At 39.2% G+C, this 16,101-nt stretch overlaps 2 long non-coding RNA genes across 2 annotated transcripts; one reads left to right on the top strand and one right to left on the bottom strand.

Moving 5' to 3' along the window:
- Nucleotides 1–4,772: 4,772 nt before the first annotated feature.
- On the bottom strand, nucleotides 4,773–8,817 carry LOC122139249. The gene is made up of 3 exons (XR_006156136.1): nucleotides 8,270–8,817; nucleotides 7,630–7,771; nucleotides 4,773–7,487 (listed from the first exon to the last, which is right to left on the bottom strand). It is a non-coding gene; the product is annotated as an uncharacterized LOC122139249 (long non-coding RNA).
- Nucleotides 8,818–12,369: 3,552 nt separating this feature from the next.
- Nucleotides 12,370–14,874, top strand: LOC109087055. The gene is made up of 3 exons (XR_006156135.1): nucleotides 12,370–12,747; nucleotides 13,126–13,132; nucleotides 14,552–14,874. It is a non-coding gene; the product is annotated as an uncharacterized LOC109087055 (long non-coding RNA).
- The last annotated feature ends 1,227 nt before the right edge of the window (nucleotides 14,875–16,101 follow it).

Genomic DNA, 16,101 nt, shown 5'->3' with positions numbered 1-16,101 from the left:
ATATTTCAGAAATGTCTAGCAATGTCCAAACTGCCATAGGGCCACTCGCATCAAAGTGCTATGACATTTGGGACCAAATCGCGTCGAAGCGCTATAACATTTTCAGCCAATCAAAAAGCACAATTCATAACATTCTCTTAACATTCGTGACATTTGAACAATCAGAGAACAGGGGGATGTCAACGGCACGTTTCCACGTTTCACCACTAGGTGGAGGGGTCAGCGCTTCTAATCAGGTGTCAATCAAGTTGCCGAACCATGTCGAAGGTGTACGAAAGAATGACATAATCCTCAGGGGGCGTATCAGAGGTCAAAAAAGTTAATTACTGAAGTTCATGACCTACGACGAGGGTCATTGCTGTGGAGCTCAGCATCATTTTTGTGTAGGACAGCGAAACTTCATTTTAAAACTAAATACAGCGGTATTACCGATGACAACAGATAAGAAATTGTCATCTAATTGCAAACTTCTACATGTTTTATTATTTTTTATTAGTGTGTCGTTTAATTGTCCATTCAAAACTGTTTCATTGAAGTCAAGAAAAATGTCTGGCAAACAACAAAATCACATAAAGCGATGACGGATGCTGAATGGATTTCGCGTTTAAAAAAGTTTGCCAGTACAGGCATTTGGCCATCAAATGAGGGTAACAGGCCAGCTCCTTGACAGAAAAAGTGGTACGAGATTTATCAAAGGGTGAGTGAGTGTTTGTTACCTTTGCATGATAGAGAAATAAAAAAAAGACTTAAGTGTTTGTTGACTTGCATAATCGAACATTATTAGTATCTTTGTTTAATGTATTTGCATAAGAGAACAACACATTACGCTTCAGTACAAACATTTACCTGGTCCCATTCATTAGAACGATGTAATGTGATGGTTGTGTTATGTTATGGCTTACACCAATGTAAACCAGAGTGTGTCATAATTGTTTATAGACATTTATGTAATGTTGCAGGTATTTTGAGATTCATGTCATACTGTAAATGAAAAGCTACATCAAAGGTCTTTATGTACTGGGAGATTCAGAGATCAGAGAAGGTGGGGGAAGGGACGGTGAATGAATAGGTGGTCTGAAGGTGTGAAATGTTCCTCTCTTGTATCTCTCACCTTTAAAGAGAGATACCAGCTGTAACATTATATATAAGATAAATGTGTCTTGTGTCCTAGAAATTAATCATTGAATTAAATAATATATGAATTTAATGAATTAGTTTATGCTCTCTTAAGGGACTCACTTGTATTGTGCATTACATTTGTTATAATACTTACAGATTGAGAAATGTCCGATGCTGTCTCGTGGCCAAACAACATTGCTTGGAGGTGTGCTGAAATGCATCTGGGGTTTTCACATTCCAAAGGTAACCTTAATGTAGCAAGTATTTTTTGTTAGTATTATATACTGAAATGGTTTTCTTTTTGAATTGTTATATGCATTTTTTTTTTTCGTTGTCTTAAGCAGCCCACTGCCTCTACTGGACCAGCACAAAGGGTGGTGGAACAACCTGCTGCTGCTGAAACAGCAAAGAAGGGCCATGGAGCAGAGTCAGCCCAGCCTGACCCCCGCAGCATCCCCCTGGCCCCAGCCCCAGCCTACTTCACCCGTGGAAGCAAAAGTTGCACCACAGTTTTCAACGGTAAGAATTACTTTTTTTTTTTTTTTAATAGCACTGAAGTATGAGTTCAATTCAAATAAGAGGAAGTTTAGAAAGTAAGCAGAAACAAAGAAAAAGCAAGAATGCTATGAGATGCTGGCTGACACCTACTAATTGTCACACCTCTTGTTCAGTGGGGGCAGCTGTTGTCTGCTGATTGGTCGGTTTAGTCACATGGTCAAGTTGGTCAAGGAAAAATGAAGAATGTAACCTGTGTGCTTTCTCTCTCTCTTTCATCTCTGGGCTCTACTCTTGGATTGTCCTCTCTACCTCTCTAACTGAGCTCTGCCTGGGTTTGAAGGTTACTGAGCTAGACCTCATGTTCCTCATGGCATCTCTCTCTATAGTTCTCATGTGTTAAAAGCTACATTTTCTCTTTTTTCATTCTCTATCTAAGGTAACATTCCACATACATGCTGGCTATTATTAATTGTAAACATGCTAATAATTATTCCATCATGCAAATACTGTGTACTGTAGTTATTTCAAGAGTCAGTACTGCTAATATATCATCCCTGTTATGGACGACACTTCCATTCAGAAAGAAGTGTTTTTGAAGGCTGCATTTACTTAAAATAGTAATATTAATATAAATAGTAATGCATGCTATTATAACACATTCTGTCTTCTCACCTTTTTAGTTTACTAAGCCAAGGTTTACTGGCTCTCACCTTGCTGCAGCAAAGCCAATTCTTAGTTTGGCCAGGAGACCTTCTCAGGTTGAAGACCAGCCCAGCACAGCAGTGTCTAGTGGCTCTATACCAAGCACTACTGCCTCTGTAAGTAATGGCATAATCTGTATTGTATTCTATAAAGACACGTTCCACATTCCATTCCATACAAATTATTTAACTCTTTAAAATATTTTTTAATACCAGAAAACCATATTTTAATAAAGAAAAAAATAAAATTTTATAAATAGATTTCATACAAACTACCATTCAAAAGTTATTGATATTAATACTTTTACTGAAAAAGGAGGCATTAAATTGATAAAAAATCTCAGTAAAGACATTTAATGTTCTAAAAGATGTTACCAATGATTTCTATAAATTTATTGTAATGTTATTATGTTATAAATTATGTATGTTATTAATGTTATTAATGTTATGGTTTCTCCCAAGGTTTTTTCTCCATTCTGTCACTGATGGAGTTTTGGTTCCTTGCCGCTGTTGCCTCTGGCTTGCTTAGTTGGGGACACTTCATTTACAGCGATATCGTTGACTTGATTGCAAATTATTGCACAGATACTATTTAAACTGAACTGAGCTGCATGATGACATCACTGAATTCAATGATGAACTGCCTTTAACTGTCATTTTGCATTATTGACACACTGTTTTCCTAATTAATGTTGTTCAGTTGCTTTGATGCAATCTTTTTTGTTTAAAGCGCTATATAAATAAAGATGACTTGACTTGACTTGTTATATTTACAAAATCTATTATATTTTACTTCATGATTGTACAGACACCAGATCCTCAAGTTCCATGCCCTGTCCCCAGAGCCACTGCAGATGTGTCCAGGCCCGCTAAGCCATGCAGTATTGTCTCAGTAAGTAACTTCCTATTCTGTTGGTCCTCCAAAAATGTAATTAAATCAGCTGTTGCCAGACACTTAATGGAGATGTGAAAAGGCTTACGTGGCCTTAAACTGAATAACTTTTATAACCAGTAGTTTCTTAAAACACATTCAAGCTGAAAAAAACAACAAACTAATGTCAATTGAGTTTACTTGATACTGATTTATTAATGATGTACAATATATAGATGTTAACATTCATGTGTCAGAATAAAGAGATATTGGTTGTAAAATCTCAGAATTTTTTTTATTTCAGATTAAACAGGATTTCAGAATTATTTTGTTCCTTTTTTGGATGACAGCAATGTATAATGTAAAATTATCAGTTTCATTGTCATAATCACTGTAATACCAAAGGTATTTACGTGAAAACAATAATTACAATGATCATTTTATGTGAAAGTAGTCATGGATAAAAAAAAAAAAATAAAATAAAAATGCTTAAAGTGATTAAAAAATAATCACAAGTGGATTGGCAAAAAGCTTTTTAAAATGGGATCCAAGGAAGGGCAGAGCTTCGTGATAACCTCCAGCTCTGGTATTACCCACCACAGCCAGCACTTATCTACAATCAGGCTCCAGCTCCAGACCATTGGGTTCTCTGTCCCAATCCTGCCTGCGGACAACATCAGCTGACAGGAGGTGGTCTGCACAAAAGGGCACGGCAGGTTCTAGACATTGACCGAACGTACAACATGGTCACAGAAACTCTCATCTGTACCAAGTGTAGAGCCTTGCATGTGTCCTGGAGTCAGACTGTCCTGCAACAGCTAGATCTGGGCCATCGCTCTGAGATTCAGGTCATCCTCACGCGGAAGTAAGTATTCTTTCATTCCTCATCCAGTTGTTAGCCCATCATCACGGGTGTATTTATGCAAATACTTTACAAATCAAATATCTAAAATATATGAATGTGTGGATTTTGCTTTTCCTAAGGTACGCCTGTGATATGCGGGTCATCTGGCTCTTGCGTGAGCGTGGCTTAGGCAACAGCCCCACGCAGGTGATCAAGCAGCTGCGTGAAAACCACAGTGAGCGGTGGCTCCATCGTCTGGCCCGGTACACCACCCAATGTGTTGACTTCCTCAATCAACCCGGGGTGATGCCAGTAAAATTCCAGGAGCCCCCAGAGCCTTCAGTGGTGCCAAGTTGCAAGTGGTTGCTCACCGTGTACAGCCAAGACATCCTGACAAGGCTAGATGAAATCCATGCAAGGATAACATCCACCTATGGCTCCATCTTGAAGATGGATTCCACTAAAAAGGTTAGTTGTGGATTTGATTATTAATGGTGTTGTTTATATACCAGCATGGCACTGTATCTGTATTTTTACATGGTGTGATGTTTGATTTATATTTACAGCATGCTTCAAATCATATCTTGTTACAGATCACCAAGAAGCTGGCTGGGACAGCGAGGGGAACGGGACTCTGGCTTACCTCTGTTGGCAACAAGTTTGTCAGGTGCTCATAAGTGTGCTGACAGCCCAGGAAGGAACAGGACTGGACATTAAGGATAAACAGTTTGGTGAAAAGATACCAGCAGGCTGGTGTGAATCCTCCTGCTGTGTTGTACGTGGACTGTGGGTGCTGCACCGAGGTGGGTGAGACCAAGCTGAAAACCAGATTCAGAGGCTGGCAAGATCTCATGATATGCTTGGACATCTGGCATTTTATGCGCAGGATTGCCTTGGGGTGTACAACTGATGCCCATCAGCTGTACCCCATCTTCATGTCACGGCTATCATCATGCATCTTTGAATGAGATGCAGCTGATATTTCTATGTTTCGCAAAGCAAAGAGAGAGCTGTTGATGTCCCAGGGTTGGCCTGCGCTGACAGATGAAGATGTCAGCAAGCATCTGAACAGGGAGGAGCTGGCTCTACATTGCCGGAGGAGGACACGTGGAGAGGAGACTACCATCCTTCTCCTTGAACGACTGCTTACAGAGCTCCTGAGCAGCAAGGGAAATGACTCCCTGGGTGTTCCTCTCCTGGACCGAGAAAGGATGGAGCAAACCTGGAGTGTCCAGAAGAAGCACATCAAGTGTATCCAAGACCCCCCTGGTGTTGCCCTCGGGAGCTTAACCAAGGGAGGTGTGCTTCTGAAGACATGTGCCAGAGGCTCCACTTCTTTTGAATCCTTTCATTTACACCTTAACCATTTCATCCCACCTTAACCATTTCATTTGTCACACACACTGTGCATATGTAAAGTAAGAACATTAAGTGTCTGTGTGTTTACCCCTCACTAAAAACTGTTGTCTGTTTACAAGGACCAGTGCAAACAGTCTGAACTTTCAGATTTATTTGCTGGAGGGTCTACACAGGTGGAACCAGGATCAGGAGGCTGCTTCCCTGTCATCGGAGCCATCAGCTTTACGCAGCTACACAGGAGAACTTGTTCACTGTGTAAACAGCAATTATGAAAAGCTGTTTGGCAGGAAAGAGGTCCCCTCATTTTGTCCACCTGCACGTAACACTGGTAAAATAATGTATTATCATTAATTAACTTGCAATTTCTGTGTAATCTCAGTCTATATTTTATTTAAGCCTATAAAGTCTACTGTATCTGTAATTTAGACCTCTAAATTATCAACATGATAAAAAAAAATTCTTGAAACATGCCTTTTGTCATCTGATTATTTTCTATCAAGTAAAAGGCATTTCAGTATAATTGTATTTACCATTTGTGTGTGTCTACCATTTGCTGTGAAATCTTTATTATTAGAAAGTAATTATTTTTAGAAAGAAAAAAATTGGATATTATTAGTAATATTTTGTGACTATTTACTGTACTGAAGTTACCTTGATCGGAAAAGTCAAGTTACATGTATCAAATATGCTCATTAGGGTTTTGAGTAATGTTTATTTGTATGTCTCTCAATCATCATTGTATTGCATAACATTATGTTTTGCCCCCACAGTTATAGGCTTATGGCCTCTGAATATTTTTTTTTCTCCTCGACTATGAGCTCCATGTTCTCACATTATTACACTATATGAGCTACTTCTAAGGCCTTATGTATCAAATATGATACACAACCTGTGTATTTAATTCCGGTTTATTATTTTTATTCCAGATGAGCTCATTGGAGTGCAGTATCTGTTCCAGCAGACTGGTCAAGCACTGCAGGACATGAACCTAGACTCTGAAGAGACAGCAGAACTCATCGAGGACCTAAATGTAGAGGAGCGAGATGAAGATGAGGGCTTTTGTGACATGAGCGAGGATCACACCATTGCAGATCCAGAGGTTGTTCTGTCACCACCCTCCTCCACACTGACACTGGGCTCTTCCACCCTGGTCACCAGCAGTGACACGGCTGTACTGGGTTGCATATCCCCTTCACTGGTCCCTGACCCTACACCTTCTCCTTCATCACCTGGACCCTCAGGGACTGCCGTCCCACCTGTTACCTCTGGAACACCTATTTCACCACACTCCTCAGAGCCAGAGGAGTAGAGAGCACCACCAGAAGTGTGCTGGGTGCAAGCAGCGCACCAGCTCAGTGGCCTGACGGTCTGGTGGAGACCATCTTCATCAGGCTTTGCACTATTCACCCAAGCCCCAAAAGAAGAGGCAAGGGAATGCTGTCGAGATGGTCTCTGATCCTCCAAGACTACAGAAGGATAAGGTAGCTTGTACTGGGCAACAGCTTGTTGATGGGGGGGGCCTCAATGCGGCTGGTGGAGGTTAACCAGAACACCCTGATTCAGTGGTATAACAGACATAAAATGCAGGAGCTGTCTGTGCTGCTTCAGGGCATTCAGTTGCCTCAGCCCCTCCCTGAAGCTCAGGAACCTCTCCAAGGCTGCCAAATGCCTTTTGGACTGAGCCAGAACAACCAGGGGAGCAGCACCAGTACAAGCTACCAGAGTGCACAGCAGGTCAGGCAAAGCAGAGGCAGATTTCTACTGGAAGACCACCTCTCAGACCCAAGGCACCAGCACAGAGTCTTACACTGGTTACGCCATCAGCACCTGGAGCATCAGTGCAGATGTTACCCAACATACTTATACCAGCAGCACCAGGTTTCCAGGGTGTGTCGATGCTTCAGGGTGTGCCAGTGTTCCAAGGTCTGCAAATGGTTCAAAGACTGCCAATGGTCCAGGGAATGCCAGTTGGTCAGGGAGTACCAATGGTTCAGGGAATCCCAATGGTCCAGGGAATGCCACGGTTACAGCCTACAGTTGTGCAGGGCACCAGTTCACAACCAGCTGCCAATCCGAAAACCATGCCCAAGAGGCCCTACAAGAGAATGGTAGAGGCAAACACTTGCAAGAAGTGCGGACAATTCAAAACCAGTGCATTTACATAACATTTACGCATTTAGCAGATGTTTTTATCCAAAGCAACTTACAGTGCATTCAGGCTATAAATTTTTTTTTACCAGTATGTATGTTCCCTGGGAATCCCATTTTAAAAAGCCTTTTGCCAATCCACTTGTGATCCTCTGGTGGCAAGGTCTCAGAACACAAACGAGGAAGTGGAACTACAGATGGACCTTGCAATAATGCCCCAGAAGGAGCTGTCTGTGAAGGAAAAAAGACAAAACATTTAGTCAAGTAAATAATCACTTTAAAGGATGTCAAGGTTAATCACTTTTTCAAGTATTTTACTTTTATCCATGACTACTTTTAAATAACTTTTGTATTACAGTGATTATGACAATGAAACTGATAACTTTATATTATACACTGTTGAATCCAAAAAAAGGAAAGAAATGATTCTAAAACCCCGTTTAATATGAAAAAATGAGACATTACAACCAATATCTCTTTATTCTGACACATGAATGTTAACATCTATACATTGTTTATCATTAATAAATCAGTATCAAGTAAACAATTGACATTATGACAATAGTTTGATTGTTGTTGTTTTTTTCAGCTTGAATGTGTTTTAAGAAACTACTGGTTATAAAAGTTATTCAAATTCAGGGCATGTAAGCATTTTCACATCTCCATTAAGTGTCTGGCAACAGCTGATTTGATTAAATATTTAGACCAACAGAATAGGAAGTTACTTACTGAGACAATACTGCATGGCTGAGCGGGACTGGACACATCTGCAGTGGCTCTGGTGACATGGGCTGGAACTTGAGGATCTGGTGCAATGAAGTAAAATATAATAGATTTTGTAAATATAACATTACAATAACTTTAACTCATACTAGATTAAATCATACACTACAGTTTCAAAGTTTGAGGTCCAAACGTTTATAAAATAAACCTATTCCGCTCACCAAGGTTGAATTTGATCAAAAATACAGTAAAAACAGTAAAAACTAAAAAGATAGTTACATTGTGAAACATTACTACAATTTAAAGTGAAATGTAATTTATTTCTATGGTGGCAAGAACACACATTTTCAGCATCATTACTCCAGTCTTCAGTGTTGCATGATCCTTCAGAAACCATTCTATTGAACATAAACATTCATTACTATTAGCTGAAAACGTGAAAATGGCTGATACTTAATAAAACTGCATTACAGTGGTTCCCACGCTTACAGTGTTGAGGAAAGCACAGGAAGATGAAACTCAAGGGTAAATAGTCTTTAATTAATCCACACAGAGGAAGGCAGTTACACACGGACCAAGACAAACTGAACAGACTAGAACTTAAGTAGATGGACCAATGAGGGACGAATGAGTAAATTATCTAGACACAGATGAACTGAATAACATAATCAAGGGGAGACAGAAACTAGGTCAAGGAACATGAGGAGAGTAAATGTGACAGTGGTATTTTTCAGAATTAAGTTTGAAGAACTTCGAAATAGAAATCCTTTGTAACATCATGTTGAATAGAAATCTTTTGTAACATTAAATGTGTGATCAATTTAATGCTCAATTTAATGCTCAATTTAATTTAATTGATCAATTTAATGCTCTCCTTCTATTCAACATGATGGGGAAGTCGTGGCCTAGTGGTTAGAGAGTTTAACTCCTAACCCTAAGGTTGTGGGTTCGAGTTTCGTGCCGGCAATACCACGACTGAGGTGCCCTTGAGCAAGGCACCGAACCCCCAACTGCTCCCCGGGCGCCGCAGCATAAATGGCTGCCCACTGCTCTGGGTGTGTGTTCACGGTGTGTGTGTGTGTTCACTGCTGTGTGTGTGCACTTTGGATGGGTTAAATGCAGGGCACGAATTCTGAGTATGGGTCACCATACTTGGCTGTATGTATAGAAGCATCAATATCAATATCAATAACTTTTGAAAGGTAGTTTGTATGAAATCTATTTATAAAATATAGCTTTTTTCTTCATTAATATACGGTTTTCTGGTATTAAAAAAATATTTTTAAAAGTTTAATAATTTTTATGGAATGGAACGTGGAACGTGTCTTCATAGAATACAATACAGATTATGCCATTACTTACAGAGACAGTAGTGCGTGGTATAGAGCCACTAGACACTGTTGCACTGGGCTGGTCTTCAACCTGAGAAGGTCTCCCGGCCACACTAACATTTGGCTTTGCTGGAGCAATGTGAGAGCCAGTAAATCTTGGTTTGGTAAACTAAAAAGATGAGAAGACAGAATGTGTTATCATAGCATGCATTACTATTTATATTAATATTACTATTTTAAGTAAATGCGGTCTTCAAAAACACTTCTTTCTGAATGGAAGTGTCGTTCATAAGAGGAATGATTTATTATCAGTACTGACTCTTGAAATAACTACAGTACACAGAATTTGCATGATGGAATAATTATTAGCATGTGTACAATTTATAATAGCCAGCTTGTATGTGGAATGTTACATGAGATGAAAGAGAAAATGTAGCTTTAACACATGAGAAGTATAGAGAGATGCCATGAGGGACATGAGTCTAGCTCAGTGACCTTCAACCCAGGCAGATCTCAGTTAGAGAGGAAGAGGACAGTCCAAGAGTAGCGCCAAGAGATGAAAGAGAGAAAGCACATGTAACATTCTTCATTTATCCTTGACCATGTGACTTAAAACAATTCTGAGATATTCAAACCGACCAATCAGCAGACAACAGCTGCCCCAACTGTACAAGAGGTGTGACAATTAGTAGGTCTCAGGCAGCATCTCATAGCATTCTTGCTTTTTCTTTTTTTTCTTCTTACTTTCTGAACTTCATCGAATTTGAACTGAACTCATACTTCAGTGCTATTAAAAAAAAAAAAAAGTAATTCTTACCATTGAAAATTGTGGTGCAACTCTTGCTTCCACAGCTGCAGTAGGCTGGGGCTGGGGCAGGGGATGAGGCTGGGGGTCAGGCTGACTCTGCTCCATGGCCTTCTTTGCTGTTTCAGCAGCAGCAGGTTGTTCCACCACCCTTTGTGCTGGTCCAGTAGAGGCAGTGGGCTGCTTAAGACAACCCAAAAAAAAAAAAAAAAACAATAAAAAAATACATATAACATTTCAGAAAAAAAACCATTTTAGTAAATAATGCAAACCAAATATACTTGCTACATTAATGTTACCTTTGGAGTGTGAAAACCACAGATGCATTTCAGCACACCTCCAAGCAAGGTTGTTTGGCCACAAGACAGCATCTGACATTTCTCAATCTGTAAGCATCTGTTGTTTGCCAGACATTTTTCTTGAGTTCGATGAAACAGTTTTGAAAGAATAATTAAAAAAGACACACCAATTAAAAAAAAAAAAAAAACATGTACAAGTTTGCAATTAGATGATCATTTCTTACCTCTTGTTATCAGTAATACCGCTGTATTTAGTTTTGAAATTAAGTTTCGCTGTCCTCAGTAAAAATTATGCTAAGCTCCATGGCAATGACTCTCGTTGTAGGTCACGAACATCAGTACTGAACTTTTTTTACCTCTGACACGCCCCCTGAGGATTATGTCATTCTTTCCTTTTGTCATTCAAGTATAACTCGTTTGAAGTAATGGTGCTTCATATAACATTATCCAGAGAAACAAATGTTAATGATAAATCCCCTGTGATGTTTGTGCTGGCTACTGTATACAGGCCACCAGGGCACCATACAGACTTTATTAAAGAGTTTGCTGATTTTAAATCTGAGTTAGTGCTGGCTGCAGATAAAGTTTTAATTGTTGGTGATTTTAATATCCATGTTGATAATGAAAAAGATGCATTGGGATCAGCATTTATAGACATTCTGAACTCTATTGGGTTTTAGACAACACGTCTAAGGACCTACTCATTGTCAAAATCATACTCTAGATTTAATACTGCCACATGGAATTGATGTTGATGGTGTTGAAATTATGCGATGATATCTCAGATCATTATTTAGTTTTGTGCAAACTTCATATAGCTAAAACTGTAAATTCTACTTCTTGTTACAAGTATGGTAGAACCATCACTTCTACAACAAAAGACTGCTTTGTAAGTAATCTTCCTGATGTATCCGAATTCCTTAGCATATCCAAAACCTCAGAACATCTTGATGATGTAACAGAAACTATGGACTCTCTCACCCCAAACATATCAAACACAAAAACTCATCTATACCTAAGGAAGGTTAGGGAAAACAGTCTGACACCATGGTATAATGAGCACTCTCGCACCCTAAAGAGAGCAGCCCGGAAAATGGAGCGCAGCTGGAGAAAAACAAAACTAGAGGTATTTTGTATTGCTTGGCGGGAAAGTAACCTATCCATTAAAAACTGCTAAATCTGATTACTTTTCATCTCTTTTAGAAGAAAACAATCATAACCTCAGGTATTTATTCAATACAGTGGCTAAATTAATGAAAAATAAAGCATCAACAAGTGTTGACATTTCCCAACATCACAGCAGTAATGACTTTATGAAATGGAAGCGTAAGCGTAAGTTCTACTAGGAAGACTAAATGGCACGTCACATTCCAATTAAGGTCTAAACCAATCGGATCTCAACACGAGGTATATAAAAACCGCACTACTTGCATCTCATTGTGTTTGCAGATACTGCCGCTCTCATTTTTGCTCAAACTGTCGTTTAGGCTATTGCCCGATTTTCCCCGGGTTACTTGCAGTTAAATTCGTCTCCTGCAGACTATTGCGAGTTTGACATTCCTCTCAAGATGCACATTAGATAGTTGGCTTTGCTCTGGTTTCATGGTGAATGTTTTTGGTCATTAGTAGTGTTGGATGATACACAGGCTTCTGAGTTTTTCTCGGCAGAGGAAGTGAAATATTGGCGGAGTTCCGAGTGCTTTCCAGTGTTGCCAGGTTTTTTCAAAACCGCAATTGCTACTCAAAACTATCCCAATCGCGTTTCGCGAAGGGTTCCCCGAAAATTCACATTCCAGGCACTAAATATCACATTATTGGGGTCGCTTCAACTTGCGGACATGTAAAGCAACCCGCAGCAACAGTGTTACAATATCCCAATTCCTCAGAAAAATCGAGGACATGGCAACGCTGTCGCGTCGGCGCTGCTTGGGTCTCTATCAACAAAATATTTCATCTGTACGCTCACGTGAACCTGCACGCATGAAATCTCTCTGGGCCTGCTGACGGTCTCTTTTGGCATCTCGCCTTCATCAGCCTATACCTTTATAAGTATCATTTTTGTTTTATGCGCTTGGGCATAAATTTTATTCTCTGCAAGGTTATTACTCAAACGTTTAAGATAAAGCGTTTGGTGTTGCGTGGTGGTTTATCTAGCAGACTAGCACTGCATGATCAAGATGTTAATCAAATTAATACATTCAATGTTTGGAACAAGTCTTTTGTAATGAGGCATTTCGAGGCTCGTTATTAAAGGCTTACAATAGCATACTGATAAAGATCGTTGCTCGCATTACTCCTTTCTGAAAAACAGGCTATGTTTCGCACACCGTTAAGTATTTTTTGTCTTTATCATATGCTTTTGTCTTTGTTTATTCAGTCATTGTTTCATTTGCGTCTATCTACAATAATTCTGAATGCCTCGTACAGGAATGGGGTAAGTATTACAACTTAAGTCTTCTGTTGCATAGACCATTTCTGCAAAGAGGTCCTTGCTGTCTATTTCTGCACTAGTGTCCTCTGAATAAAAGCATGAACGTAAACGGACACGTTTTCTTACATGCTCAAACACTAAAGTGTTCCAATACACAATATATTGACTAACTAAGCATTTTATCACACTTTCGTACAATCCGTGTTCTTTTACTATTCTTAGGACATATTTAAGGCGATTAGCTCTAGCTTAGCTATGTGCATTAGGTTGCGCTGATAACCCTTAATCACTGCTTAAAAAGGATAACACTTAAGATGTTTGGGGTCAGATTGACCCCAAACATTTAAAAAGAGCGATTGCTAAAGGAAATATACATTTTTTTTTAGATGGAAAACCATATATAATTTTTTTTTAATTTACTTCTCAACTATACATTTATGCTGTGTTTTTGTGGAAATTTTGAAGTTTTTTTACCTATTTACTGCACAATTACATAACTAGGCCATAAATTGGCACATGAAATATGATTTTTTTAAAAAGAAAAAATCACTTAAATGATGATATTAATTAAATCGAAATAGTTTTGGACATTGCTCTATGTGTTAGGGATAGAATACTGCCATCTGGAGGTTAGTCGAAAAATTTTTTTTTTCTTATAGTTAAGGAATTAAAGTGCAATGACCACATGTATCCAATAGAGGTCCATAGAGACTCATTCATGTTCACTTCATTTTTCTTGATGCTTCAACTTCTCCTCACAACTTTATGATATAAATATATATTTTGTGAATATATATTTCAACATTTTGAAATACATAAAAAAATCTGTATTTTGTCAAAGTTAGAGTTTGTTGTCTGATATATTTTGGATGATCTGCTTTTGCAAATTATTATACATACATTTGTAGAAACATTACAAGTCACCACTATGACATGACTGTAATCACATACTATTTATTTCAGAAAATTATTTATCAACAATTATGGAACATGCTTGTTCCATGTTGCATAAGCGACATTTTTCAGATTTATGCCAGTTTAGTTGATTTTATTTGCCAATTTCTATAAAAATGCTCTCTGTTGCAGTCACATACATTTGTGTGTTTGTGTGTGCGTGTATGAGATAGAAAGCTCGTTCCACTTTGTCCTATCTATAGATTACTTCCTCTCGGATTTTCTCCTAAACTTTGTCAAAGTTTGGACCTGGAGGTTATAATTACTATTCTGTTAATTTAGTTTGTGCTCCTTGACTTTAATATCCTGGACAACACATGCTTACTCATAACATCTGCTTTAAAGTTATACAAAAATTGTTGTGTAAAGGGCTTTCTTTATGCTTTTAAAGGATTCAATAGCTACTGAAGTTTAATCAGCTATTAAGGCATCATTGTTAAATTGAATGCATTCTTATCCTTCTGCAAGGGTCACTCGTCGGGTTCCCATGGTTAAATGGAGTCATCAAGCTTCGTGGGAATTCCATGGCTGCAGATGCAGAGAACTTTGGCTCTCACCTCATCTTTACACAGGTCACTCTTTGGACTGGCGCTATTATGAAGCAGGCTCTATCAAGCTGATGTATATGGTCATCTTTCAGCTGAGTTCTAGGTAAGAGTCGGCTCGTCTTTAAAGTCCACGTGAACTGGAGGTCGCTGCTGACTTTATTTCAGTGTGGTGATGTTTTTCCAGCTGAAACGGAATATTGAATAGAGGGCATGGTTTTTGTTTGCGCTTCTAGTCTGTCTTTCACTTATAGCAAACTAATGGCTGGAGGGGTGTGTTAAGGATATTCTGCCCATGCCAAAATGCCTGACAAAATGCCATTCCACAGCAAAGTAAATATTCAGATTTTGATTAAGGATTACAAAGAAGATTATTTCTTCTTTTTCAGCGGATTAACTTGCACAGATTGTTTACATCAATACTAGCCATGTGCGCTAGTAAAGTCAATTTTGCTTTCACGCAGACTTTAAGTTATAATCGAGGCTTGTTAGGTCTTACCCAGCTGTTGCTGCCTTCACATTACACGGACTGTTGAGGCACTTTGCATAACTCTGCTATGGTGGTCATCAGGGACGTTGTCCATTACAGTTTATGAAGTTTGGCCTATTGTGGCCTTCACATGTCACAGCGATATCGCTTAAATTGAGTATCTCTTTTTATGGTCATGCTGATCTGGCTCATTTTCTTTTTTTTGGGGGGGGGGATAGGTTTCCTCTGCAGTTTCGGGCAGTTAGATGGAGTTTTATCAAGAGTGCGCAGGAGTCTAGCCTAAAGAATTGTATCTGTGTATATGCTCTTATGTCTGCTAGAACCCTAATTGTACCTCTTATCAATTAACCTAATCACCTTTCTTACTCAATTAGGTGGTTTAGAATTCCTGTAATTTGCCATCAGGCTGCTATGTACATGATCCTCCTCATCGGATGTCCGTCAAGATCAGACTCTATTTCACGTAATGCTCAAGGTACAGTATAATACTCTTAGCAAACTACTGGTGGTGACTACTTCTCACATGCTCCCCATGTCCAGTTTATCATGGTTTTTCACACACAATGGTCTATCGTTGTCATCTACACACAAGGCTTTCACATCACATAGTTCAAAGAAAAGTACGTTGCCTATCAACGTGATGTTATGCGTGTGTTTAAGGTAAATTAAGCAAATACTGGTGGTGGTGGTGGTGTTACACCTATTCATTACATTTACTCTTCCACCGCCTCTCGCAGGCTTCCGTCATGGACTTAGCAGCTATACTCTCTACGGCCTCTTGTAACGTTCTCTCACGGCCTATCGGGGCCTTTGTCTCTGCGGCTGGTTCAGCTCCATGTAGTCACGTTTAGAAGCTGTGGTCTGACACCGCTTCTATACACTGGTCACTAATGCTGTTGAACTCTGAGTACAAACATCAGATATGAAGCTACTGGGAAGATGGTCATCCTCCGCATTTGAATCCTACATTAGACCTGAAATAC

The sequence above is a fragment of the Cyprinus carpio genome, chromosome A4, assembly GCF_018340385.1.
Source record: "Cyprinus carpio isolate SPL01 chromosome A4, ASM1834038v1, whole genome shotgun sequence".
In the NCBI taxonomy this organism is placed as follows: Eukaryota; Metazoa; Chordata; class Actinopteri; order Cypriniformes; family Cyprinidae; genus Cyprinus; species Cyprinus carpio.
Note: the sequence above shows the minus strand (reverse complement) of the source record. Positions and strands in the feature narration are given on the sequence as shown.